General features: G+C 44.7%; 1 protein-coding gene and 1 long non-coding RNA gene across 12 annotated transcripts in view; one reads left to right on the top strand and one right to left on the bottom strand.

Moving 5' to 3' along the window:
* LRRTM4 (leucine rich repeat transmembrane neuronal 4) overlaps positions 1-27,721 on the bottom strand; it is a 489,302-nt gene that overhangs the window by 173,925 nt on the left and 287,656 nt on the right. The gene's annotated exons all lie outside the window — the stretch shown is intronic.
* Positions 1,055-25,734, top strand: LOC136003485 (uncharacterized). Of its 3 annotated transcripts, none has more exons than XR_010608107.1 (4): positions 1,055-1,136; positions 8,656-8,732; positions 20,416-20,509; positions 25,110-25,734. It is a non-coding gene; the product is annotated as an uncharacterized LOC136003485 (long non-coding RNA). The 3 variants fall into 3 exon arrangements; XR_010608106.1 differs by lacking the exon at positions 1,055-1,136 and adding an exon at positions 4,987-5,320; XR_010608108.1 differs by lacking the exons at positions 1,055-1,136; positions 8,656-8,732 and adding an exon at positions 18,748-18,982.

Below are 27,721 nucleotides of genomic sequence, written 5' to 3'. Positions count from 1 at the left end.
GTTACTGGTAAATGATCATAGAATCCCAGACTGGTTTGGGCTGGAAGGGACCTTAAAGCTCACCCAGTTCCCACCCCCTGCCATGGGCAGGCACACGTTCCACTAGAGCAGCTTACTCCAAGCCCCATCCAAGATAATGAATACTAATTAGTACTAATTAATACTAATCATTAATACTAGATTTGCGCAGCAAATAAACTAACTTTGAGAAAGGAATATGCCACAGACAAGTTACTTTTTCTTTGGGTAAAACGAATTCAGGTATTTACTCGGATTAGGAGCCCAGCTTCCATTGATACTTAGTGGTGCTTAACCTCTGAAAACAACTGGGCTTTGTTAAGTATAACTCACAAGCACTGAAAACATCTCTTGGACGCACAGCCTAAGCTTGTCTTAGCTGAGTGCAGCACCGTTAGCTCCACTCACACTCTACTCAGAACATGTTCTAGCCACAATATCGAATGTGGCTGACGTAGTTCTATGTCATCATAAGGTGAAAAACTAAATGCCTGATGTATCCCCGCATCACATCTGAGTCTTTCCTGAAGTGGGATTTGCTGGGATACAGCCAGAATCAAGTGGCAGCTGGGAGGAGCAGCTCAGGTGTACTGGCCCACACTGCTCCCAAGCCATGCCAGTGGGACACTGCCCTGGAAAGAGCACTGGGGAAGAGGAGCTTGGATCTGTCGAAGTCCCTGCTACTCAAACCTGCAGCACACAATGTTTTTCACAAGGAAGCCGCCTTTCACCCCTGATTAATCTGCAAACCAGCTGTGTTCTGCCTGTACACTGTATCTGACCTCATTATGGTTGTGCGCATGGAGGAGACTCGATTCAAGCCTCACAAACCCTGGCACTGCTACTCACGTACAGCAGTGGGAATGAACAGAAGAACATGTTCTGGCCAGCGGCCACCTGGTAGTTATGAGGTATCTGTGCTTCCTTCTCATGTCACCACTCACACATGGACCTTTAATCCAAATGCTTGACCCCACCTCAGATCACTTATAAACACTCAGAGGTTCTTCGTACTGGTTTTGTTCACATCAGGGTCATCAGAATGAAACATTCGCCACGGGGTGCAGGACCGGAGAGGAAAACGATGCACTGAACATGTTTGACACCTCGCATGTTTGGTAAGTGCAGAATTTACCTGTTAATTCCATGTTAATTGATGCTGCTGTTCCCCAAGGGATGTTTATAGAATTGGGATGCTTTATCCCTTAACATCCTTAGGAACAGTCATCAGAAGGTACTAAGACAACAGCCCAGCTCTTAAATACTGTCATTAATAGTTCCAAACACTATTAACATGCAAACAAATCTAACCCCAATCCCACAAAGCAATGGGTATCGTGATGAATGTGTGGATCCCAGAACAGAACAGGTCTAGATACAAAATTGAGCCTAACTTTCTGGATTCTAAGAAGAATTCTCTGGGGAATTGTTTTTTCTCTTTATGGGATCTGGTTTATGGGAATAGAAACTGCGAAATTTCATGAAGCTGAAATTTCAGCTGCAAATGCTGAGCTCATTCTGGTTTAATCAAATAATAAACATCCTTTTGAGTGGAAAATGTTATTAAATCCAAATTAAAGATGGGATTTTTGTTTCTGGTTTTTGATTGCCTGGTTAGCGGTGGCCAAGTCAAACACAGTGAGTCGTCACAGAAAGCTTTGCTTCTGAAGTACCTTCTTCCTGACAAAACCCAAATTGTTCCGTTACTTTTTTCTCAACCCTTTTTTGCAGCTTCACGGTAACTTTCAAATCCTAGAATCACGGGATAGTTTGTGTTGGAAGGGATCTTAAAGCTCACCCAGTTCCAACCCCTGCCACGGACAGGGACACCTTCCACTAGAGCAGCTTGCTCCAAGCCTCATCCAGCCTGGCCTTGAATACTTCCAAAAGTCAGGCACTGCAACACTGGGCAGTTTCGAGCTCTTGCAGAGGACCAGGCAGAAAGAGAGGTCCAGAAGATGGAGACACACTTTTCATGGCTGTGCCTGGAAGCAGGGAAGTTGTGAGGGATGCACAAGGGCATTGCTGGCTGCCACTGTGCTTTCTATGGGAAGAGATGTTCAGATTGCAGCAGCCTATTGAGTCAGCAGCACATCCCCAGACTAGGCTCTGGTTCTGCAAGAAACCAATCTGGTTAAAATCTATTGGTAAATGAAGCTGCTGATTAAATCACGGATTGATTAAATACTCTTTGGTCATGTGAGAGCTGAAATACAGAAGCCAGAGCACTGGCTGCATGGCAAAGGCTACTCAGAAGCCAGGCTACCCAAAAGGAATTCCCTTAGGGACTAACAGCAAGCATAAGGTATTGACTCCAAGAAGCCAGATGAGTGTTAGGCCTGCTGGGGTCAAGTGCAGGAGGGAAGGCAAGACAGCGTTTCTGGAGGAGCAAGGCTGGAAAATACAGCCCTGGAAGTGTCTGTATGTCTGGTTTGTCTCTGGTTTGTCTGTTTTCCAAGAGCACTGCAGAGCTGCCCTAATAAACTGCCATCTCAACAGTTCCTCTTCCAGCCTGAAGTCCTGAACTTTGCAGACGGTGACGTTACAGGGTTCTGTATCTACAAGATCACAGCTCACTGATACCAGGCATGTGGTACCAGCTGCGCCTGCACCTCCAGCCTCAGCACCTGCCATGGTCAACACACCATGGGGCCAGCACTGCTTATGGCAAGTCATCAACCACATCAGCAAACTGCTCCCACTGAAAAAGGGCCTCTTTCTTAAACCAAACCAAACAAAAATAAAGCCAGGCCCATGTTGCTGGTCCCTATTGCTAATCTGGATTCCAAGAGGGCTGGAGATAAGGCAGAAGCTCTTCCCTGTGAGGGTGCTGAGGCGCTGGCACAGGGTGCCCAGAGAAGCTGTGGCTGCCCCATCCCTGGCAGTGCTCAAGGCCAGGTTGGACACAGGGGCTTGGAGCAAGCTGCTCCAGTGGAAGGTGTGCCCGTGGTTGGAATTGGATGGTATGGTCCCTTCCAACCTAAACCAGTGTGTGATTCTATGATATGGCATTTGTTAACTTCCCATTAACAAGTGAGGCAAAAGCCCTAATTCCTTCGATTACTGTGAAGGCTAGTACCCTTCAAACCAGCTTTTTCTGTCCTCACACACACACAGACTGCCAAAACCAAGACCACCCTTTCTCCTGGTATCAAGACACTTCCTGTCAAGTTTCATCTCATTGCCAGTGTTTCCTGCCACCAACACTCCTGAAAACAGAGCTGAGAACAGAATGCCAAAGGCTCAGTTGGAATGACAAACTCCCCCATGTTAGCAGGTCCTCTCCTCCCCTTCCCCACCACAGAGCCTCAGTGACACCTCCATGAGACGACATTATGCAAAAGAGCTGTCACTGCAAAGCATTTTATTATGCTTTGCCTGATTATGCTAATTCCAACTCTGTGGAGCCACTTTCCTTTCTCCCTCGCTCCTCTTCCCTCCTCCCCTCTCCTTCCTGTGCTGTTAGCAAATGGTTTTTATTGAAATGGGGAACATGAACGCAGTTATGAAACAGAACAAATTAAACCAAACAGTTGGGGTCACTTTTCTTTACCTCATGCACTCTCTGCTTTTGGTTTTCAGCCATTCCCATCACATGCAAAGCAACACCGTGTTGAGGGGCCAGGTTCTCCATACCCATCACACCCTGGTGTGCAGGCAGCCCTCAACCTGGCACTGCTGACCTGCTCCAGCAAACCCTGCAGGACCACAACATCATCTAGGGGCTCCCCTGCTGAAAACACAGAAGCCATGTCCATGCACACAGGTAGAAGAGAGGTTTCTGGTTCTGGAAGCCCCATGGTATACCTGCACAGGTTTGTTCATGGGGTTTATTTGACTCGCTGTAATGAAAGGTCCCCAACTGTCGGGATGCTCACACTAGCAATATGAGGCTGGGGGTGACAAATTCCTGTCCCCGATAACCCTGAGGCGAATAACAAAACAGAAATCAGAACTCACAAACATTCTACTCATACAAGTGCCACAGGTGAGACACGACTCCAGAGCAAAACGGATGTTTTGAAGTAAGAGAAAACACTGCAGAAGGGGCAGAAAGATGCTTGTGGGAGCAGGAGGTCTGATGAGGAATGAAATGCTCCAGCCTTGCCCCACACTGCAAAGGAGGGTGGAATATCATTGGCACCTGACCCTCAAGGAAATATTCCTCCTCGACTCTGAATACAAAACTGGCTGAGTCCTGAGCTCAGAAACAACATGTACCCAACAGGCACCTCATAAATTTTATCCTAAACTCAGTTTGCGGCCCTTGCCAATCGCAAGTACTTCAGAGCAAGGAATGAAGCTCCCTGCAGAAGCTGTCACACAGCAAGGAAGGGGGAGGGCAGAAACATATTTGCTTCCTGGTCTCTGCAGGCAACCAGCAAAAGCCTCAAAGGATGGGATTAGTATAAAGCAAACATGGTGCGAAGAGACAGGAACTTAGTTCCCTGACGAAGTCTCTTGTAATACCAATGCATTAGGCATCTAAGGGCTTATATGAGAAGCTTAATTATTTCTCTCCAGGAATTCCCCTGTTCTGGAAAGAAATCTTTTATAACATTACAAATCCTTAAAACCCCCTCAGGATCCAGTTGTAGAATGTCCATCTCCAGCCTGTTCTACAGCTTCCCTCCCACACACCATCCTTACTTCTGGCCCAAGCTGAAAGGAAAAAGCAACATTAAAATCAGGTTCCAAAGCACCAAGCCGAGATTGGTGCTGGAAAGATGAGGAAGAAACAAGGATCCTCCCTACCCTCAGCAAGAGCCGCTCAAGGTCTGCTCTTAGTTGACTTTGCTCCCCTCAAAGGTCCCGGTTCCATTAACTGGGGTGTATCACTGACATGCTCCCCACACAGACACCAAGGTGGCTGTGCAGAACTTTTACAGGAGACGTGCTTGTGGGGAACAGGAAACTCCTCTGGGAGCTTCTCGGCAGGTAAATGTGGTACAGACCAACAGCTCCCATCACCCTCTTTAACACCTGCAATTTTTACTCTCAGCACAGAGCATCTTTCTCCTTTTCCCGTACCATCAGTCCCTATTCTCCACACAGTGAAGCCAAATGTTCTGAGCAATCTCATTTATTTGTGAAGAGTATTTTCTCATATTGCCCTCTAAGTCTCACAGGCTTTCAGGTCGTGACTGCAAAATTCATGATGAACACCTCAGTAAATACCTCCCTGAGAGAGGTCCAGCAAGTCTGATCTCATCCCATGCCAGTCCTTTACTGACAGCTGTGGGTTTGGTCGCTGCCTGTCAGTCTGTCGAGCTGGACACCCAGTGCTCCAGGAACTCTGAAGGTAACAAACCGATCACCTTCCTTTTTAAAGGCACCGTTGTTTAATGTAGACATAAAAATCATAACCACTGCACCTTTTATGTAAATAAAATAAGCTTTAGTGTGGGAAAGTAGTGACAAGAAAAGATGGATCAGTGAACCCACCGCTCGGCAGATCTGTTTCCATGCTCATACTGCAACACCCCAACTGCTTCCAGAAAACATACATCCTGATCTCTGATCTTAGGAATTCTGCTACAAGGACTCTTCACAGACAACGACAGGAGCTCATAAGACAGGAGCAGATGTGGTCAGGGGTAACAACGGTATCTGGAAAGCCCAGGTTACTGTTTTCCTGAGGCCTGACTATCAGGCGTCTGTAGATGCTCCATCACGCGCATCCCTTCCACGGTTAGAAATAAAACTCAACCATGGCATTGATCAGAAAAGGACTGATGCCCAACAGCATCACTTACTGCTTCAGAGACCAGAAACTTCTTCGCTCTTTCTACCTGTAAGCTCAAACTCTCTGTATGTGAGGTTTTCTTGCGGTCAACAGTGACACTTCAGCCATTCTGTCACCCCTTAATTCCTCTACTCAGTCTTGACCATCCGAACTTCTGACTTGTAGGGGTGGGGAGGGGAGAAGCTGACCCACCACATGTCCCTGAGTGGAAGCCATTCTCTGAATCACCACATCTCACTTTGAATGTTCCCTGAAATTCCCAATTCTCTTTGCTAACTTGTGTTTCAACCTCTCCAAAAAGAGAACAATCCTCTGCCAACCAGAGCTCAAGGTGCAGCAACACCTTTTTGTCTGTGGTTTTGGCTTCATTACTTCCTCTTGCTTAACTGGATCTCCCATCCCATGTTTTATCTCCATCATTAATTAAGGATTGCTTAAAATCTGAATCTATACTGTATGGTCAAGACTTCCATCTACTTTGATAGATGTTGATAATTCCTTTGATCCTCCAGTTGTGCAGAGCTTTCTAGGGAACACATCTGAACATCAGATCTTTCCCTTCCCATGGGACAGGAGTCAGCTACATGTTGGAACAGAGCCTGCTTTTCTGCTATTCAGATTAATTTCTCTGGGGGTGAAGAGGAAAAGGTATCCCTGAAAGCTCATTTAATAGACTTAATGTTTCAGAAGTACCTAAAGACCTTCTGGAAAAAAGAATTCCTTTGCAATCCTAGCAGTGTTAAATAGTGTCATATGAATCACTTTTATAACAGCAATGCCTCCTTTTGAATATAGAATCACAGACTGGTTTGGGTTGGAAGGGACCTTCAAAGCTCATCTAGTCCAACCCCCACTGCAATGAGCAGGGACATCATCAACTAGATCAGGTCACCCAGAGCCACATCCAGCCTGGCCTTGAATGTCTCCAGGGGCAGAGCATCTACATTCACTGACACAGAAGAAGCCAGTCTATTGCAAAAACCCCAAGTTATATTGAACGTAAAGGAGGTTCAGAAGCAATACCCCAAACTTCCAGTGTTTTGTGATGAGGTTTGATATTCCTGATTAACTGTGATAAATTCCCTCGAACATTCTCTTCCCATTTCCAAAGCCTGCACAAGCTGGAAATTCCAGGCCCTGTCGCTGGAGATAGTGCTTAACAGATTACTTCAAAAAGCTGACTGAGGGTTGTCTCTTCTCCTGTCACTGCTATAACAGAAGAGTAAGTAGAAGTGCTGGTAACGATTCCAGCATTCCCAGTGCCACCCTCAGGCATGAAGCAGTACATCTGCATGTTCTGGAATGCATCTTGCCCATTAGATCAGATTTATAGAGAGTACCTCTCTGTTTCTATTTCTTCAAGGGAAAAAGACTTGGAAGTGTTCTTGAGAGGGATTTACAATTCATATTCTGTTCACAGCTATCCTCCCCCAGCCTGGGAAAAGTAACCAAATCCAAAAGGAGTTGGAATTTACACACACAGGCTTCCAAACACCCTTCGCCTTTCCCTTCATTTAATTCCAATCTACTCGCCTGCTTGTGAAGACACTACTTGTACAGCCTCCATCAATTAAGAGCCTTGTGATATTCCCAGCACCCATTTTTGGAGCATTCCATTTTAAACACAGAGCACTGAGGTACAAAGTGTCGGTACGAGCATCTAGGAGCCACGAAGGATTCCGAGATCTGAATTGAAGTTGACCACAGCTGACTGGGTCTGTTTCTTTCTCTGGCTTACCCAGAAGTGATGGGCTTGGTCTGAGCTTTGAGCTTGGTTTTAGGTTTGGTTTGTTTGCTTCATTTGCAGTTTAAAGGTGGCAGGTACAAAGCAAGTCTAGCTTAGACTAAGACTACCTGCAACATTAAGCCAGTTACCAAAACAGCGAACACAGAACCCCAAGATGGAAGAGAGATGTAACCACAAAGGATTCAAAGGGATCCTCATCAATCACATCTGCAGATATCAGCAAATACATGCTCAGAACAAGGTTTTAATTAGAAACTAAACGAATTAAAGTATCTGAGTCCTAAATCCAACAGTCTCTCACCAAACACTCAAGGATTCTGGCCTCTGCACCTCACAGGAAGATAAAGCATGGGCTGCAGTCACTTCTGCCACAGAACAGCAGCAGTTGAGATAATATCTTTCTTTCTTTCTTTTATTCATGTTATTCATTGCCCTCCGAGTTTGAGCTGTGGTTTAGAGCAGTGACAACAGGACGTTAATCATTATCTTTCTGACAGAACACAGATTTCACACTTTAGTTCTTGTCCTGCATAAAGGACTTCACATCAAGAGCAAGGGAAAACAAAGAGTCTGTCCTCTACCAGCTGAGTTTAAGTGGCTTTGACTATAAGGTGGGCTTTATGGATAGAGCAATGACAGGCCCCAGGAGTCACTGTGAGAGGGATGTCAAATTCTGGCTGATGAGCAGGAACAAAAGGCAGAAGTGAAAAAGCAGGAACTAGGCCTTTCCTGCTAACAAATCTGTGTGGCATAGCCCCACATCCTTGTTAAATCTTAATAAACCACTTCAGACCGCATTGTGAACTGTGTTCAGTTTTCAATGCAGGTTAAAGAGAAATCAGAGTCAAGAGCTTGTCTTAATTATAATTCAAAGCTGACTGATACATCCATAAATAATGAGCCTGCTGCAAAGGAGAAACACTCTGATCTCTTCCATTGCCTGGCTTCAGCAGCAGCTCAGGAGCAGAGCTCTGCATCCCTTTAAGGACCAACATATACCCACCCAATAACTGATACCCAGCCCAGGTTTCAGTAAGATAAATCACTTTTTTTCTTCTTGTTATACAGATTATCCTACTTTCTACTTAAAACAGATGCTTTTGTATTGTTTTGTGCTCTGATTTGGTAACACTTCATCTTTCAGTGTTATTCTCCTGATAATGGAATGACAGAACAAAAAGGAATATGCAATGAAGTTAATATGAGCTACAAGAGATACAGGTAGGTGCGAAAATGACAGTGTGACCAATCCCTGCTGTCAGCTATGGAGAATTATAGCTCTAATGTATTTCAGTTGGCTCCCTGGTTTCAGAAATGGTAACTTGTTTATCATTTCACCAGCATAAGAGTTTTCTCATTCTTATCTCTGGGTTTCTACATGCAAATGATGATTTCTGTTCAGCAAAGATGAGCTGCTATAGCACTGCAGTGCCAGTCTAAGGGCAGCTACCATGGAAGTGAAGGAAAGTTTTGCAACTCTTCATCAAAGGAGGTGAATAAAACTAAAACCATCCAACAGGTAGCGGCTCCAGCTTCAAAATGAGCAAGTGCTCTCTCTGAAGCGAGGACAGGCAGGTAATCGATTCCCTTCCACATAAATTCCTTTCACGGAATTCCCTACTGGACTATTATTGTTCCTCTACTCACTTCAAATGGAATATTGGTTCCATTAAAACCAACAAGAAAATTTCTCAGACACATGATTTCATTTCATCTTTGGCTGCTACATACCCAGGAAGCACACACAGATAATAGTGTCAAAGGAAAAGCAGCTTCTCTTCAGATTCCTGACATGAAAGGAGGAAGAAAGTGCAATGAGAGGCAAAAAAACACGACTGAAAAGCAATGGGTGCACTGAAAGCAAAACCTCAGCCCAAGCCTAAGGAGAGACACGAGGGGAGGCCACCTACCCAGGAACTCATTACCACAGCCTCATCAGCAGCTTAACCTCTATGAGGGTCTAAGTTCTCCCTTAACAAGGCTGGGATTATCCCAGTCATCCATCTGGTAGAATCAGTTGTCTCCTGTCCGCAAACATGAAGGTAAAAATACAGGAATGAATGAGTAGCCCAACACAAACACATGTATGTGTGCATACATCTCAGAGTGCCAAGATAACAGGATGAGCAATGTTTAATTCAACAGACTCCCCAAATAACGTATCATGTAGAAGAGATGTCACACCAGAATCATCTTGAGATCACCAAGAGCCAGCCCCTGCTCAAGCTGGGTCAGTCACATGCCTACAGGGATAAGATCTGTTCCAGGAAATAATTATCTGGAATTAAGACCATCAAAACCAGTCTGAGCAACACAAACATTTCAGTTCTCCACAAGCAAAATAAATTGATCTTGCAACATATTCCAGTTCTTAATAAACTGTTGCCTCAGATGAAACCAGAATGTATTCTAACAATGATTGTGTAACGTGCCCCAGCAGCAGCACCCTCCTATTTACACCAGGAGGGTTCAGGCCAGAGCTCTCTGCTGACTGTAATCATGGGAGAGAGGTCACCTCCCAGCCAAATTTCAAGCCATTCAAGACTTCAGAGGTCAAATCAATACCTCGACTGGAAACCAGGTGATCATTTCTGATCCCAGCATATCAGTGCTGCACAACACCATCATGACGGGCCATGGTACAGGCAGGACCACACACTGCCTTCACTCGGCGAAATGCTGGTGGCCAAAGCCAGCAGAGAAGAGCAGAGCTGCCAGAGAATAAGCACAGCGTCAGCCAGAGCCTCACAAAACCTCCAGGTGAGGCTTCCCTGTTAGGGGGACAGTCATGGCTCTATCAGGGTAAATCCAGCTCTATGAAACTGCCCTATCTATGTGAGTTACTGTGGGGTTGTAGCAATATAAAGAAGGACTTTGAACATATTGCAGTGTCCTTTAACAACACTGACAGAAGGGCGAGACTCAAGACAAAATACAGTTCGGGTTCTGAAATCAATACAAAATACAGTTTTCATGTTCTGACATTCAAGAGGGATCAATCACCAGGCGCAAGTGTTAATCCTCTACAGTTCTAAATAGAACGCAACTCCTGCTCTGCTTCCGTCTCTCCCCATCACAGTATTCAACTTATATCAGTAAAACTTCAAACTCAGTCCCCTGCAGCACTGGTTAAAATTAAAATCTATTGTAATTATGCCTGATTGAAAAATGGAATTTTTGCTGTGTAGAGAATTCAAGGGGTTTACATCTTATTGATAAAAAAAAAAAAAAAGAATGAAACAAAACATCCGATAGAATGAGAAATTCCACAAAAATCTATTGGAAAATAGTTTTTCATGTGTTTCATCTGAACTTTTCTCCACCAGCCCTTGTTCTTGCTTATGCATCATGAGGCTGCAGTGCTGAGGGCATTCTGAGTGCCCTCAGAATCTCTCATTTCAGTGTGGCAGGGGGATTCAGGCTCCCACCCCGGGCTGCAGCGCTTGCTGCTCTTCCAAGGCAGGCTCTTCTCACCCCATCTTCTTGCACTTGCTTTTTCTTTCCTGCTTGTCACTGTATGTAATTATGCACTTGCATTTCATTATCCAAACCTCTTTGAGACGGGAAGTGAACAAAACAGCTTTAAAAATGCTGTTTATGGGATGGAAGGAGAATCTGCACCAACTAACCTTGACCTGGACCCCAGATCCAGACTCAGGCATGGCTCTAACCCAGAGCAGCAAGGCCACCACGTGCTACAGTTAACAGGTACATGGGGATCTGGTTTAATCCTCAGCTCCTGACTGCCTTATCAGGCAGTGAACTGCAGATAAACAAAATTAAAAAGTGCTAAAAATTCTTGATGATTATAATAAAAGGACTCATACTCCAAAGTCCCATAAACTCTTCTGAAGATCTGGTGATAGTATCCCGAAAATGAGCACACTCCTCCAATTAAGGCTTCCTTATAAATACTCTTTATGCCCAAAGGTGTCATTTCATTTACATATTTATGAGCCTAACAAGAAAACTCTGAGGCTTGTGTTTCCCTTTTAGTTGCTGAAGGGAATAAGCTCCCTCTGAGAACACAGCCTGGTGAGCTTTGCTGCACCAGGTCATGACAGAAGGCGGCCGTGCAGGCCAATGCTCCGGCCTACCATGGCCACCTGTGGTGCTCACTGGCCCACTCTTAACTTCCAACGCTCCCATTTAGTGATCCGGTGATAAAAGCTGCTTCACGAGGTGATTAGGGGAACCGAAGTATCCCTCTAACTCTTGCATCAATCCCATGGTGTAAAAGAGCCCAATGGGATCAAAACCAGCCCTACTTAACCAGGGGCTGCAAGTTATAGACTAATTGGAAGAAGCGAGACAAGGCAGTATAGATTTCTCCCTAACTAGCCTTTCTTTTCAATGTAAAAAGAAAACATTAAATTAAAACAGTGACTAAATTTCTAACTATTTCAAAATTAGGTTACGAAAGTCAATTAAATCTGCAGTCTTGAAGCTCCAATTCCACGTGCCTGGCACCTTGCATACAGAACACCATTTTCTTTCCTTGTGAGCGCTCACCACGAGCTGTAAACCTGCCTTTAAGAAATCCCCCAGTGATCATCCGCAGTGAGATAACAAAGCAAATAAAGGTATCTTATTTTCACAACTCCCTGTGAACACTGAACCCTCCACAAATGCCCGCTTGGTACCCAAAACCAGAGCTGCGCTTTAATTTGTTATGGGAATGACTCTATTAACAGGAAGCGATTGCAGATATCTTTGCTGAGCTCCATCCCTTAATGAATATGACCTTTCAGTGCTGCTGTTCAGCTACATTTCCACTTGGCCAACACAGGGAGCTCCTCATCAGCTAAAGACTTTCGGATAGTTAAAGAAACTAAAACACATCAAATGAAAGTAGAAACACCGAAAGAAGACAGACTTGTTCAAATATGCCCTTCAAAGCCCAGAAGACCGTTTAAATTATGTCTTCGTTCGCCTCATGCAGGAGGAATTTTTTTGTACCTTCCTTCCTCCTGCTTAATGAAATCTATTTGTTGACTCATGCAAGGAAAGAAGGTGATTATATTCTCTCAACTGGGCTCAATTTTGAGACAGGTGTAAAAGCAGCTTGACCCAATATATGAAATGCAGCAGTAACATCAAGAGCACTGTGCTCTTATGAAGAATATAATCCTTCCTGGTGCCAAAGCATTCTGGTAGAAAAAACAATGTTCCTGTTAAAAAGCACATAAAATTACAGACCTTCCTGCTTGCAGCTGCCTCTCCCTTCACCTTCCTCTGTGCTGAGGGGTTTTACATGCTTTATGGCCTTGAAAAGAAGGATGGCCCATGCGTTTGGGGCCAGCCTTGAGCTCAAAGCTTGCTGCTCAATTCTATACCCCAGCACTGCTGCAGCTTTGGGCAATTAACCCCCTTCATTTGGCTCTCATCATCCTGAAACCTGTCAGAACACAGACACTGCTCCACATTTATCCCTTAATTTCCCTGTACTTTAGTTGATCGGAGCCACGCAAATAAACCAATGAGTTAAACCCAGAAGAAAGGAAGGACAACACAGAATTCACAGCATCACAGCAAGGCAGGGAAAGGAAATCAAGAGGGGAAATCAGTCTGGGCTCTGTTACTGCTAGTTTGTTTTTTTAATGTAAAAGTTAAACAATTCGAAGAGGACTGGACTCAAAGGCCTCCCTAAAGCTGGAAATTGCAGCATCCCTAATTTTAGTCCATTTTAGAGATATTAACTTAATATTTAGTAGGGTAGGTTAGAAAACAATGCACAAATATGAATATCATAGAATCATAGAATGGTTAGGGTTGGAAAGGACCTCAAGATCATCCAGTTCCAACCCCCCTGCCATGGGCAAGGACACCTCACACTAAACCATCCCACACGAGGCTTCATCCAACCTGGCCTTGAACACCGCCAGGGATGGAGCACTCACAACCTCCCTGGGCAACCCATTCCAGTGCCCCTTTTTCCATGAATTTCAGAGTGTAGTACAACTTTCCATCAAAAGCACAAGATTCTAATCAGCCCTCATTAGTACCCATGTCAGATGCATGGAACAGCAGATTTCCATATGTACAAAAGGACATCAACATGGTTCCTCCCATCCCATAGCCAGAGAAATTAAAAGACATCTATGTCTTTAATGCAGCTTTGTCAGATAAGCCCTTTGTAATATTCCTATGATCATTTTGGGACTACTTCTGTGAGTGGAAGGAACAAAGCACGGCTATGCATACTTGTGTGCCTAAGAATCATGGTATAGTTTGGGTTTGGAAAGGGCCTTAAGATCATTTCGTTCCAACCTCCTGCCATGGTTTCTTTTCATTACTAATGAAAAGACACATGGATCCCAGAGCTACAAGAACCTGTAAGGAGAACAAAACTGAGCTAAAGCCAAGTGAGGTTTAGACAAGTCTAGATAGTCCATACAACAACCCGGAACAGGCCTCAGGTCTTCTTGAACATCCTCTTCCCTGGGAAATTTGGCTGTAAATTGGGCTGAATCCTAAAAATATTTATCAGTTGACCAATCATCTGTTAGGCCGTGGTTGTCAGGGAAACAGACACTTACGAACACCCCCTTCAGACACGCCGTGCCAAAGCAACGCATCTGAAACGTGGGGCAGCAGCCAGGCAGCCCTGTCCTGCTCTGCTCTGCCCTGCTCTCCCTCTTCCTCACTCACACTGCTCAGAGCAGCACCAAGCCCAGCACCACACAGGGTGTTCGGGGACCTCCCTCTATACAGCCCAATCCCTCACAACCAGACTCCCTCTCTTCAGCCAAGGCTTCCAGTGCAGCAGCTCCCCAGTGCACACAGGTTGATGCCTTTATCCCAGGGATCACTCTTGGAGTGAAATCTCCCTCGTTGGCCACTGAACAGCAAGTTTTCCAGCCACAGTGCTCAGAGGAATTGGTGACAGCCAGAAGATGCCCTGGCTTCCACTTCTGTGATCCCTGTTGTAATTCCTTTAACTTGAGAAAGAAACCACCTCAGCACAGAGGCTGCTGACCCACTGTCAGAGCAGTTTACTTCTTGACAAGATCCATGCACAAGAGCTACTTTGAGGTTTAATTAATGCCTTTTTCTCTGAAATTCTTTGAAGATCAGACAGGGAATTACACCTGCATGGAGCAAGCATGGATCCTGCAATCAGAGCAGACACGTTTATTTCTGAGGCTTGGCTGCCCTTCCTTTTATTTTCTCTATAAAATCTTTTTATACTTTTTTTTTTTTTTAATAGAACACCATTAAAATCAGTCAGTGTCAAACAATGAGGAACAATTCTGGAAAGTATGTTCCAGGCAGATATAAATTCACTGCATTTGACAAGAAAGTGGCATTTTCTGATACTCACTGCAGAGAGCACAAAAACCCACCCAGTTGCTGTGGTTACCCTCAAGATGCTGTGCCCACCATGATAATCCCCAGAGCTTTCATGCAGTAACATTTGGGCCATATTTGTGTTTTCACCTCCTCTGCTTTAAAATAGAAGAGAAAAAAAATGACAAGAGGAAGGAATGAGAGACTCCCTTGCAGCTCTATTACCCTCAACCTTCTGTTCCATCTGCATTCAGCACAGAAGATGAAGTGGTAATTTTTAGTGTGTGGCTCTGAACAGCAGACCAAAATCAGAGCAACTGCGAACAAAACGTGTGAATATGGCAGACAGGAGAGGAGGGCCCAGAAGAACTACAGAGAGAGCAGCACTTTCCACACAGCAGAACTCCCAGGAGCCTTTCAGCTCCATCATACAGGCACAGGCAGATCACACAAGGTCACAGGAAACTCTACAGCAAGAAGAGGAAAAGTCATTTCCCAAACAAGAGAATCATCTTGTTCCTCATGATCTGAGAGGGGCTGCAATGTGAGGAATGGTATTTTATATCTGTGCATGTTTCAAAAACATTACCTATAACATCTTTAGTTATTCTTGCTCCCTTGAAAGCAGGGAAATCTCAACCTCTGCACCTCTCTTCACAACGACTGCCAGAGATTTCTGCCTTTCAGTGGAAAAATGTATTTTTTTCTTATGGATTCTTTTTTTAGTTCCCTATCTTTCAGCTTCACTATCTTCTAATTTGTGAGTAATGAGACACAAGTGAAGCTCCAAATAACTATCCTCCACATCAGTCATTATTGAGAATACTTTAATCATCCTTCATCTCAGTCATCTCTTTTCTAAGATTAAACGCTTCCAATCTCACTCATGCTCCAAAAAACGCTGGGAAAGCAACAACCATTATACAGCAAATATGAATACAGAGACATTTGAAAGGGTACTGACAGATTGTACTTCACTCCTGGTGTGTGCGTGTGTATATATATGTATATGTGTGTGTGTGACTGGGTACTGCTCAGTGGAAGGCTTCTCAAGGCAGCACTTCAGCACTGGAGAGCAGAGCTGCTTTGGGCTGCCCAGGCACGCTGCCACGTCGGCTCTTTGCAAACAGCTTGTAAAACCAGAGGCAAAGCATCTCACACAGAGCAGCAACTCAGGGGCTGGAAAACACAGGGGCCCCGTCTGAATAGTTGCCTCTGTTCAAAAGGCCATGTGCCTCCAGCACCACCTTTATGCCTCAGAACACCCTGTGTCAAGCCAGTAAACACTGACCTACTTTAGAGATAAGAAAACTGAGATTTGGGGGACTGAAGCAGCTACTGTGACATTGCAATGAATTGTTATGACCTAATTAAAAGCAAAGGTGTCGTCTAAGGGAATGGATTTCAAGAAAGCTGCATTTAATTCCCATATAATCACACAGAATGGATTTACTCGATACGCTCTGCGCTCGTGGGGCAATCTCTTATTCCTTCCCTCGGTATCCATTTCCCTTCTCACCACCTTGTTCCTTCTCTTCATTGCAATTCAATGGAGGCACATGTGCAGCACCTTGCACCAGAGGTCCTACACTCAACAGAGGCCAGAGTGCTGCTCTGGGCTCTGTTGAGTGTAAGAGTCACAAACCAGCATCCAATAACTAAAGGAGCTGATTCCACAGAACATAAAGGATACCCTTTGCTACCATTATGGCAAAGGTGAGATCAACTACAACCACAACACCCAGGAATATTTTGCAAACAAATTCACAACAGTAAGGGGAAAAATAGCAAAATTTGCTGGATAATTTATTCACAAGGAATAATTCTTCCAGCTCTAATAGTAATACATAATTACATATCATGACGGCGTATTATGTATTAGTTGGGGGTACTAATTAGTTAATGTTTGTACAGCTTCTTGAAGGTGTAATGTGCTTAAGCATTATTATTAAGGGGAACACTGAGTTTGAAATTATTTTTACCATAACTGAGAGCAATATCACCCACACCCTTTCAAAAAGCTGTGATCAGTTGAACATGGTACCTACTGAGCCTTTGTCATGGAGGAAAATTCACAGCACAAATTAGGTACAAGGGGGAAGTCTTAACAGCTCCCTTGTTGCTGAGCAGATTAAAAGTGAGCTCATTTACTGCCTTTGAAACAGAGGTGTGACTGTACCTGACACGCATGAGATCGCACCAGTTCCAGCTCATCAGGTATGACACAATGCCAGAACCTTCCATGGACTTCAACAGCATTACAGTAGATGCTCAGTGCCACTGATAACCAGGCTCCTAAAGTGATGACACTACACAGGTGTCTCATATGGATATTTCTTAGATTAGAAAGGTTAAAAACCATGAGATACACCTGTACTTGTCCAAGCCTGATCAACCTACTGTTCAACTACTACAGGAAGGAGGAAAAACTGCCCCCAAACCTATTTGATATTAAAAGCTTTAATATCTGCTTCTGAGGCTCAGAAAGAACTCTGAGGAAGACCATAAAGAAGAGCTTTTAATTTCATAAAATCTCCATTATACACAAGACAAATGTAATGGCCATAAACATCAGAGGTTAATACACTCCGAACAGCCATGCCAGACAGTGCATTGCTTTTATTTTCCCCTCAGTGACAGAGACAAGAAGTAAAGCCAGTGGAAATTTTCAGTGTAGATGTAGCCTGCTATCATTTGGAAGACAGTACATTGGTATTTGCAGCTGTCACACTCAGTCCAAAGGACACGAACGCAAGCAAACACGCTGGCATTTTGCTGCTAAAAGAAAGTAGGATTATTTTTCATGAGGAGTTTCATCAAAAATCGTTATTTGAAGCTTTCTTTCAAAACTTCCAACATTTGCATTTTGTAATAGTTCTGGGCCCTCAGTAAATGATCCATGAAAGAGAATAGAGTGCACATCCATTTTATGCAAGATCCACAGCAAATGCACACCACTCTCCAGCCCAAAGGCCAAGCACTTCAGCTTTTGCCTTTGGAACTTCTCCAGGAGCATCCCACGCTAAACATCTCTGGCACTGGGGAGTCTGATCTCACTGGTGCCTTTGGTACATGTGAGTAACTATTCATGGATCAAGGAAATGGCTAACAAAGCTGTTACACTTAGCTTGCAAATACCTTGCACTGCTTCATAAAGGGGTTTGGCCTCCTCTTCTAATGCTGGAGAGCAGATTCATGACAGGACTTGCAGTCACGGGTCAGCTCCTGACAGTCTATTTGTGTACATACATTACTCTTGACAGATGCTAAAATGAATGTCTCCTAAATCAAGTGCAGTGCAAAAATGAAAATCAAGTATTTTATGTTTAGATGAGTCACTGCCATTCATCTCTTGTATCTGCTCTCCTTTGGACTCCACAGTCTTATCCCAGTGTATTTTTATTAAATGTATGTGATGCTAACATAACTGGTGGCGGATCAAGATGCTTCCCAGCTCCCTTTGGGAATCCAAGTTTAGACACCAACATGCAACCACGTGCAGTTTGGTCCAACTGACAGCTAAGGGACGCATTAGCACTGTCAGTGAGGAGCTGCTCGGTTTAAACTATGCAAACAGTGAGTAATGGCCACGGAGGGAAGAGATGAGCTGGCACATTTTCAGGCCAAATTAAGAACCTGGAAAATTACACTTGCGGATGTTTGCATTCATTTCCCTCCTCAATGTTCCATCACTCTGTGATAGCCACTGATGCAGCTTCTATTAATTCAACACCATCACAGCCACTATGTGCTTAATTTGGTGGTGTAGCACCTTAGCTGAGCTACAACTCATTGAAGCATAAACCATCATTTTAATGATTGAGGCAACATCACATTCTCACCAGGAATGTGACTACCTGCTCATAATCATCAGCCAACTCTTGCATCTCCAACTCAACAGCCTCTTCCACCTCTGGTTCTTCCCCAGCCCCTCAGTCAGAAGACCAGACACTGTGGACATAGAAACGAGACCACGCATGTTCTTGGGCGAGCTGTGCTGGGAATTCTGAATCAAATCAGAGTATGTTCTGAGGTGGGAAGAAGCCACAAAGCAAACAGGCAGTGCAATGACCAGCCAGACAACATACTGGTCTCCAGGATGGAAGCTTTCACCAGCACCGTTAACCACGGTGCTGCCAAGTACGTGTGGAAAATCCAAGTCAAGCCCAGGAGCTGTGCAGGTACTCCATTCCAATGTTCCTCTGTCTGTCCTACAATAGCAGTTCATGTGAGAACAGAAGCTTTCTTCCCTGCAGGAATAAACCCACTCTGAGGTTGTCCTGTATCGCTTCCTTGCAGTGATTTCATCTGTTAGACTGGTTGAAAACAACACCCAGGTCATGCAAGTACCTGGTTACATGTATGTCTGCAGATGCTGTAACACCACATCAGACACCCTCCTGATGATTCATCTGACCTAAGTAACTTAAAGCCTTTGCAGGAGCCAGACCTAAATCTAGCACATAAAGCACAGTGAGGTCAATAAAACATACACACGACTGTCTTTAACCATATTGCCTTTCATTCTCCAAGCAATTTTTCATTAAAGCTTTAATAGTGCAGTCATCTATATAAAAATGACGGATATTTTTTAAGTCCTTGCTTAAAAGTTGATGCCCTCTAGTCAGGAACCAAGTGCAGCATGTCACTTCTGATAGTATCTATTAGTATTATGAATACTTTTGTGGTTTCCTAGTAGCACTTGTTCACACTTGGCTAAATCAATAAGCAATTTCCCCCTACGTATGTAATATACAGTCGCTGTGACAGGAACCAGATGGCTTCTTCTACCTGCAATTGAGTTTAGTATTTTATAAAAATAATGAGAAGAATAAACAGAATAAATACTGAGAGACAAAAAATACCCTTTGCTTAATTCCTCTTGTGCTGCCTACCATGGCAATAACAAACCCAACAGTAACATCAGCATAACAAGGTAGTGGGGAGTTGGGGCATCGGCACCCTGTGCCAGCGCCTCAGCACGCTCACAGGGAAGAGCTTCTGCCTAAGAGCTCAGCTCAGTCTCCCCTCGGGCAGGTTCAAGCCATTCCCCTTGGCCTGTCCCTACAGGCCCTTGTCCCAAGCCCCTCTCCAGGTTCCCTGCAGCCCCTTTAAGCACTGGAGCTGCTCTAAGGTCTTCCCGTAAGGAACCTTCTCTTCTCCAGGCTGCCCCAGCCCAGCTCTCTCAGCCTGGCTCCAGAGCAGAGCTGCTCCAGCCCTCGCAGCAGCTCCGGGGCCTCCTCTGGACCTGCTCCAACAGCTCCACGTCCCTCTGGTGCTGTTGCCCCAGAGCCCAGCAGAGAGGGAGAAGGATAAAAGGATGAAAATAAGGATAAAAAAGTGATAAAAGCTCTGTGAAGGCCAGCACAGACCACACACAGCTGAGACGACAAATCTCAGTACTTTGGTTTCCCTTGCACAAAAGGCAGATCAGTCCAGCCTCTGCCAACTGCAGCTGACTCAGTGTGTAATAGGGAGAAATACACAGAATCACAGAACACCAGGTTGGAAAGTCCAACCCTTCAACCTTTAGTCTGTACACAAATCCCACAGGGAACTCAGAAAACAACTGGCAGAACATAAACTGAATTGTTGCTCTTTCTTGCTCTTACAGCACTTCCAAGCACTGGGAACAGCCTATTCCAAACTGAGGTCCTGAGCCCTGGAAACTCCAATGCTTCAAGTAAGACCCAAAGACTTACTACTAGGTACGCACTGTAACTTCTAAACACTCACAGTAATTGTTTCAAATCCATTGAACACCAGCTTTAGTTTTAGATTGTCTTTAAATCTTTTCTTTAAGCATTAAGGAAAATGAGTTTTGTTCAATTCCTTTGAAGAAGAAAGGCCGAAGCCCACCACAAATGAAAAAAGAACCACCAAAAAATGAGAAGACAAACTCAGGCCCATAAAAGTCATGGGAGGACCGGGAAAAAAGGGGAATATTGACAAGGAAGTCTTTTTAAGCATCTCTTCTTTTCTTTTAAACAACCCTGACAGCCCCCTTGTCTCCAGAGCTTGTTGATCTGGTTTCCCTCGTACCTTCCCTAAGCCTGTTCAGGATCTTCCCCGGTACCAGAGCACCCAATGCCTCCCATTTCTTAGCTGTGCGATTCCTGAACGCATCCCATGAAAGCACAGAGCCCTGGAGAGGTAAATGTTTGCAAGTGACATTTTCATATGGTTACGTGCTGGCTCCTTTTCTAAATGACACCAAAAGCTGAAGACTAATGTGAAAAGGGCACATTTATTATGACTTTTATTGCTGTAGCCCTCAGAGGCCCCAGTGGAACAGGAGGTTCTGCCCAGCCCCATCCCACAGCAGTTCAGTGGCCAAACCATGCAGAGGCAAAGGGAAGACTGAACTGCAAGGAAGAAACCTGTTCAGACAGGAGCAGAGAGAAAGCTCCATCAGCTGTTTGTATACAGTGAAATAAATATCAACAGCTTGGGACAGGCTCTATTACTTTATTTATTCATCTGCATGTAATTTAGCAGAGACTGAACTAAGCTGCAAACACGGTTGGGATGTGCATGATGGCAGCAGATGGATTCCAGCACTCCAGATTGCCAGCTCTAGAGGCACAAGTCCTCTCTGTAGCCACCAGACAGGTACAACAGCTGTGTCATCCCCTCCATGGAGTGTTTCAGACCTAGGCTGGAAGGAATAATTAGTCTGTCAAAGCTGTTTTCTGCACTAGACTGCTTCTACAGGTATCATTGCTTTCTGAAGACCCATGGATCAGGAACCTTCTGGGTGCGATGCTGGAAAACCTTTCCATTCATCCTTGAAGAAACTACCTGCGAATGAGTAAGTACTTTCACATAGGCCAGAACCCTGGATCTTTCCACCTGTAGTTCATGTGGCTGGATTTAAACTATAAATTGGAGCTAAGACCTGATGCACACTCGTTGCCCACTGGCAGTCTCCTGTCTTTCCAACTACACTCCTAGAGCACCTCCCCTTCCTGGCTCCCGTTCCTGGAGCTGCCACACCACTCAAACCAGCCAGGGTGCTGGTGGGACCAGCATCCAAACAGTCCTGCTGATAAACAGTTTTATCATCCCAGAGTGGTTTGGGTTAGAAAGGACCTTAAAGCTCCTCCAGCTCCAACCCCTGCCACGGGCAGGGACCCCTTCCACTGGAGCAGCTTGCTCCAAGCCGCTGTGTCCAACCTGGCCTTGAGCACTGCCAGGGATGGGGCAGCCACAGCTTCTCTGGGCACCCTGTGCCAGCGCCTCAGCACCCTCACAGGGAAGGGCTTCTTCCTCACGTCTAACCTGCTTCCCCTGATTAAGTTTAAACCCTGCTTTGTTCCCTTTAAGCTACTGCTCTGTGCTGTGATGACTGCTTCAGGAACTGATCCTGCAGTGCTCAGCCCCACACACCAGAGTGGCCAAAGTGGGTCAGCACACCCTGAAGCCAGCACCATAAAGAGGTTTTCAAGTTCTTTCTGTAATTTGGACTGGAGGAACTGCTCACCCCAATTTTCATTTCTAGGTTTTGTTTCCATAAATACTTCTTGTGCCCCATTTCTCATACTGCACATATACATAAAGCTACAACTTTGTGGTAAGCCTGTTCTAAAGCAGTTCAAATGAAGGGCCTCTCCTGAACAGCTCACTCCCCAGATCCTTGGAATATGCAGATAATCCCTTCACAGGCACGTTTCTGCTGTGGTATCTCAGTAAGAAGATTCTCCTGCAGACCCATTGCACCCATATCCAAAAGGGATGGTTGGGATGGACACCAAAGACAGTGGCCAGTGAATCCCCGGACATGTCCATGTGCATTAAAAGGAGTCAGGGGCAGTCTGGAGCCTTCGGCCATCCCCATGATTAAAGGAATATCCATGAACAAGAATGGTGAGCTACCGAGCTGGCCTCAATCTGAATTTCTCACATGCTTCTCAAGAAGGACAGCAACAGCTCCCAGTGAGGCTCTGTAAAGGTCTTGGAACAGATTCTATTCCAGAGAGCAAAGCTACTTTCTGCTAAATTCTGTATAATATGAGCTCTAAAATGGGAATCAGACCAGAGGTACTGGGCATCTGCATGGCTTAAAGAGGAAACTTGGTTTAAACCTGGTAAGTCCTGATCCTGTTGTCCAGCTGCATGCTTAAAAGACATTACACAGTATTTTGGCTCCAACAGGATTCTGTGCATTAGAAAGGAGATTATGAAAATCAAATTTATAGGCCAAAGGTCTGTTTAATAGCACAAGAGGAAAAAGTCAGTGACAGAAACCTTACAGCCTGGTCACTAGACTAAGAAATCAAAGAGAGCCTCTGCAGACCTGTCTGGCCATGAGACAAATACATCTCACTGCATCTCTAGTTGGGAACAGGAGGATAAACCCTCCTACTGCCAAACTGATGCTTTGGATGTGGCGAATAAGCAACGGAGGAACTTTAACAGGAAGGAAGGAGAAACCAGCAGTGGGAATGAGCAGTCCTGTTTGCTGTGCCTGGGGAGACCAGGGCTCACTGCTCTGAGCTGACACAAGAACACACTGACCCTGCAACGGCTGTAACCAGTCTGGAACAGCCCAGTGCCATGCCTGGAACACACTGAGCTCAGCTTTGCCTCCCTTGCCTGTACAGACCTGCACTAAATAGAAGTGAGGGACAATTTGATTGCAGTTTGTAAGTAGTTTTGCATTTAGACATCAGTTCACTGCAGCACAGTCTGAAAGCACATACAGCATCTGGCACAGGGGGTCAAGGTCAGTAGAGCCTCTATGATCGTACACAACCATAACTATAAATCAATGCTATGAAAAGCAAAAATGGGAGGAAAATAATGATCAAACTTTTTAAAATACAATGAGGAAAATATCATTTCAAACTGCCTTGAAAAGAAGAGGAAAACCTAACGAACTAAAATTGAGCAGCAGCAGCCTTTTCTAAGGATCCTTATGGTAAAGAAGCGTACCAAGTTCAAGGACATGCCTTGAAGAAATCAGATAAGGCTCAGAGGTAGGTAAAAACAGGGAGAGAAGGGAGAAAAAACCCCTTCATATGATCAAACATCAAATGGATGAGAAGTTGAAATAAGGTATAAAAACCCCAGAGCGTCCTTCCTAGGAGGGAGGCAGCTGCAAGCAAAGCTCAGAATGGCTCTGCCTGATGTTTGTGCTGCTGTCTGACTCCAAGATGATGAGAAAATAGTCCCAACCAAATGCTTGCAAAGGGAAACAAAGCAAACCTTGCATCCATGTGTAATTAGCAATCAGCACAAGGAGAGAGGAAAAATACTTAAGTGCCTACCTGAATGAAAAAGCCTATTGCAGAGCTCTGAAACAAAGCCCCGGCCTGCTGCCCAGGGAAAAGCAGGCATAAACACGGGCTTTCAATGAGATCAGATTATCCAAATGTTGATTCACTAAACATAAGCACAGAGAAAAGCTGGTTTTTTTTCTTTCTTTTCCTGTTTGTGAAAGGTCTATAAAGACTCTGCAACTCAAAGAACAAATTGTGCATGTTATCTGTGAGTGCCGTATCCATACGTAACTAACACCTACAACATCACACACTCTGCTCTTCCCCAAACACAGCTACTCACAAGTGGAGTGGTTTTGGCAATAACAAATTCACTTGAATCTTTTCTATCATGGAAAAACCACCACGTGGTGTTTCTTCTATTTCACAGAACCCTGGAACGGTTTGGGTTGAAGGGACCATAGGAAGTTCCACGTTAACATCAGGAAGAACTTCTTTACTGTAAGAGTGACAGAGCACTGGAACAGGTTGCCCAGGGGGGTTGTGGAGTCTCCTACACTGGAGATATTCAAGGCCCGCCTGGACAAGTTCCTGTGTGATGTACTGTAGGTTACCCTGCTCTTGCAGGGGGGTTGGACTAGATGATCTTTTTAGGTCCCTTCCAACCCTTGGGATTCTGTGATTCTGTGATTCTGTGATTCTGTGATTCTGTGACCTTAAAGCTCATCAAGCTTCAACCCCTGCCACAGGCAGGGACCCCTTCCACTAGAGATGGGTGCTCCAAGCCCCTGTGTCCAACCTGGCCTTGAGCACTGCCAGGGATGGGGCAGCCACAGCTTCTCTGGGCACCCTGTGCCAGCGCCTCAGCACCCTCACAGGGAAGAGCTTCTGCCTAAGAGCTCAGCTCAGTCTCCCCTCGGGCAGTCGGGCACTGGAGGTCTATACGGGCAAGGAATGGTGATCTTGCAGGTGCACTGCTTCTGTGGGTTCCAGTTCTAACACTCCCAGAGCTTTCCTAAGTGTAGAGAAATCAAGTCTCATTGCATTACATTTCCCACACAAATGTGTCTTGCTCTCACTTCTGCAGCAGACTGGATCTCAATCCCAGCTGGATGCAAGTCCAACATGAAGTGTGCAAGCAAGCATTTCCAGAAGCTACATCTGCCATGTTCTGCAGTATGTTTTGTATCAGGGTGAGGTTTTTGCCACCTCAAGTGCTCACTCCCGTCTTTCTCCCCATGGATAATGGGACCTTCACTGCAAACAAAGTCTTTTTGTTATGAAGGTGCCCAGAAGCAGCGTAACTTAGCAAGCTACAGTAAGGCATCTATTCCATGCTGTTTCCATGGAAGAGCTGAGGTAGTGAGCCTCTTGACTACCACAAGGCAATTCAAACCACACAATTCCCCTCTTTAAAAGTCCTGAATGATGCAGACTATCCAAAATGAAACCTCAAGAATGGAGCTGACTTCTTAAATCACTGTTTCCAGACTGGGAACTGCCTGATGGGTGCCACCGTCTCTACTTTTAATCTCAGCATCAAATATGAATAATTATGAACCATGTTTTGTTCACTGCATGTTACAACCTAATTTCCCTGTACCAGTGACCTGCTGGTTCTGTGAAGCAGAGGTTAGGTTTTGGAAGTTTCTATTTGCTTTATCACTACAGCTCATTTGAGTATATTTCAGATCTGGCATGTGGTTGTAAACAGCTTATCAGGAATTGATAAATAATTAATCCATACTGTAAGAAATGATCAGAAATCACATGTGACCTCTTATTTATGTGCTTACCCGGTTTTAAAATTCATCAATGATTTAACTCCTGCTTCTTAAACCACTTCCAAAGTGTACACAAGAGCAAAGCAGTAATTGCTATATTAAGTTTGAAATGCGGCCCACCAATACGCTGCCCACCCAGGGGAGGTTCCTACTAACAACCAACAGAGGTGAATTGCAGAAACAGTAACTAAAATCTAAAGGAACAGGTCAGGGTTTGGGTTTGTTGGGGTTTGTCCCTATGTTTTTTTCCCCATGTCTTCCTTTGGTTTTATTACTCTGGTTTTAGAGCCTTTGCTAGCAAAGGGGCCTTGACGCAACTCAACATGACTTTAGCAGCATAATTTCATTTCAAGTGTGTCAGTGAGAGAACATATTCATGTGCTAATTTCACTTCATCTCCTTGATAGCAAGCACAAAACAAAACTTGAACGTTACCACTGTTACGCTGCTCTGACACATGGTTTAGAGGCTGAGGAAAGAAGCAGGAAAGAAGAGGAAACTCATCAGTACTGGCCAAGAGAGACAACAGCAGCTTAGTACTAAGCAAACAGATGAATACATCTCTACTTGAAGAGGACCAAGACTCTAGTTTTACCATATAGTAACTAATTGGCCCAAAACGCTACTCAGGTCTCCGTGTTTTGCTAGAGGTCCCTCCAGTCCTCTCCACTTACTGCCTGCTTGCACCCTTCCCATGTTGTCAGTTCATTTCTGTATGGCTGTTCTCAGTGTTAATACCCTCACATGGAGACCCTGTGGCCCCTGTGACCCTATGGTCAGTCTGGTCGTGTTCTCCAAGTGCAGATTTTACCTCCTTACTTCCTGTGCTTATGCTTCTTTCTCACAAGTAACACATTTGCTGTGTCCCAACACTGCCAGAGTCCCTGGACAACGTTATTTCTTGGATTAGGAGGTAATGTAGCTGTGCCTGTGAGCCAGGGGCATTTCAGGAACACATCACCTTTCTCCTTTGCTGTTGTTTGTTACGATATGCACATACACCCCAGGATACACAGCATGAAGTATCTCCTGCTATTCCCACCCTGCTTTAACCATAGGGTTAGGATTTATCAGTGCTGCTTCCAAACCCTGTGTCTGTGACTTTACTGATGAAGACACAAGACCTCTGCCTGCTTGAGAATGGTGCTGTAACAGAGAAAAGAGCACAGGAATCTAATGTACCTCGAAATGCACCTTGCTGCTAACAATAAAATAAAGCCATTAAATAAACAGGAAGTAGTGCATCTCCAGATTAGGAATGAAGTTATTGCTATTTTATACATGCACATAGAGAGAAGCCTCTATTTCCTTTGAGCTCAATTCAATCACATGCTGCTCATTTTGATTAATATTTAATCACTGCTTAAAACAGTGAACATGAAATAGTTAAATCATCCAAAGGCTTTTTTCCTTTTAGATAGCAGGCAAGATGAAAACAGCTCTGCCAATGCCCTGCTGAAGGGAGGGAGGGAGGGAACACTTGCTTGGGAGGAAGAGAAACCACTGCCATTTTTTCACCTGACACATTTTCAAAGGGAATAATATGTTTTCCTTCCTGGTATTTCTGCTCAATGATGATCTAACATGCTGTTCTGGTGAACACTAAAAGACGGGCTGAAGCCCTTTCAGGTAAGGATTTATTTTATAGCAATGTTCCATGTCTATAAGATACCTCATCACAAAGCAGGACCTTGACCATGAACAGGAATTCTAACTACTGCTGCAATGAAAAGAGGTAGAAAGAAGTCAGCATCTTCAACTCCTGCCTTTAGCAGCCCGGACTAAAATGTCACTGTTGTTTCTTAAGTGAAAACAGCATTTTCTATTCAGAAAGCATCCATAGGAAACATCCATTCCTGATAACAGAAAAGAAAGAAAAAGACAATTCCTGGGTTAGGGATACGGCTAGTTGGGG

The sequence above is a fragment of the Lathamus discolor genome, chromosome 22 (genome assembly GCF_037157495.1).
Source record: "Lathamus discolor isolate bLatDis1 chromosome 22, bLatDis1.hap1, whole genome shotgun sequence".
In the NCBI taxonomy this organism is placed as follows: domain Eukaryota; kingdom Metazoa; phylum Chordata; class Aves; order Psittaciformes; family Psittacidae; genus Lathamus; species Lathamus discolor.
This window is presented reverse-complemented; position numbering and strand designations above follow the sequence as displayed.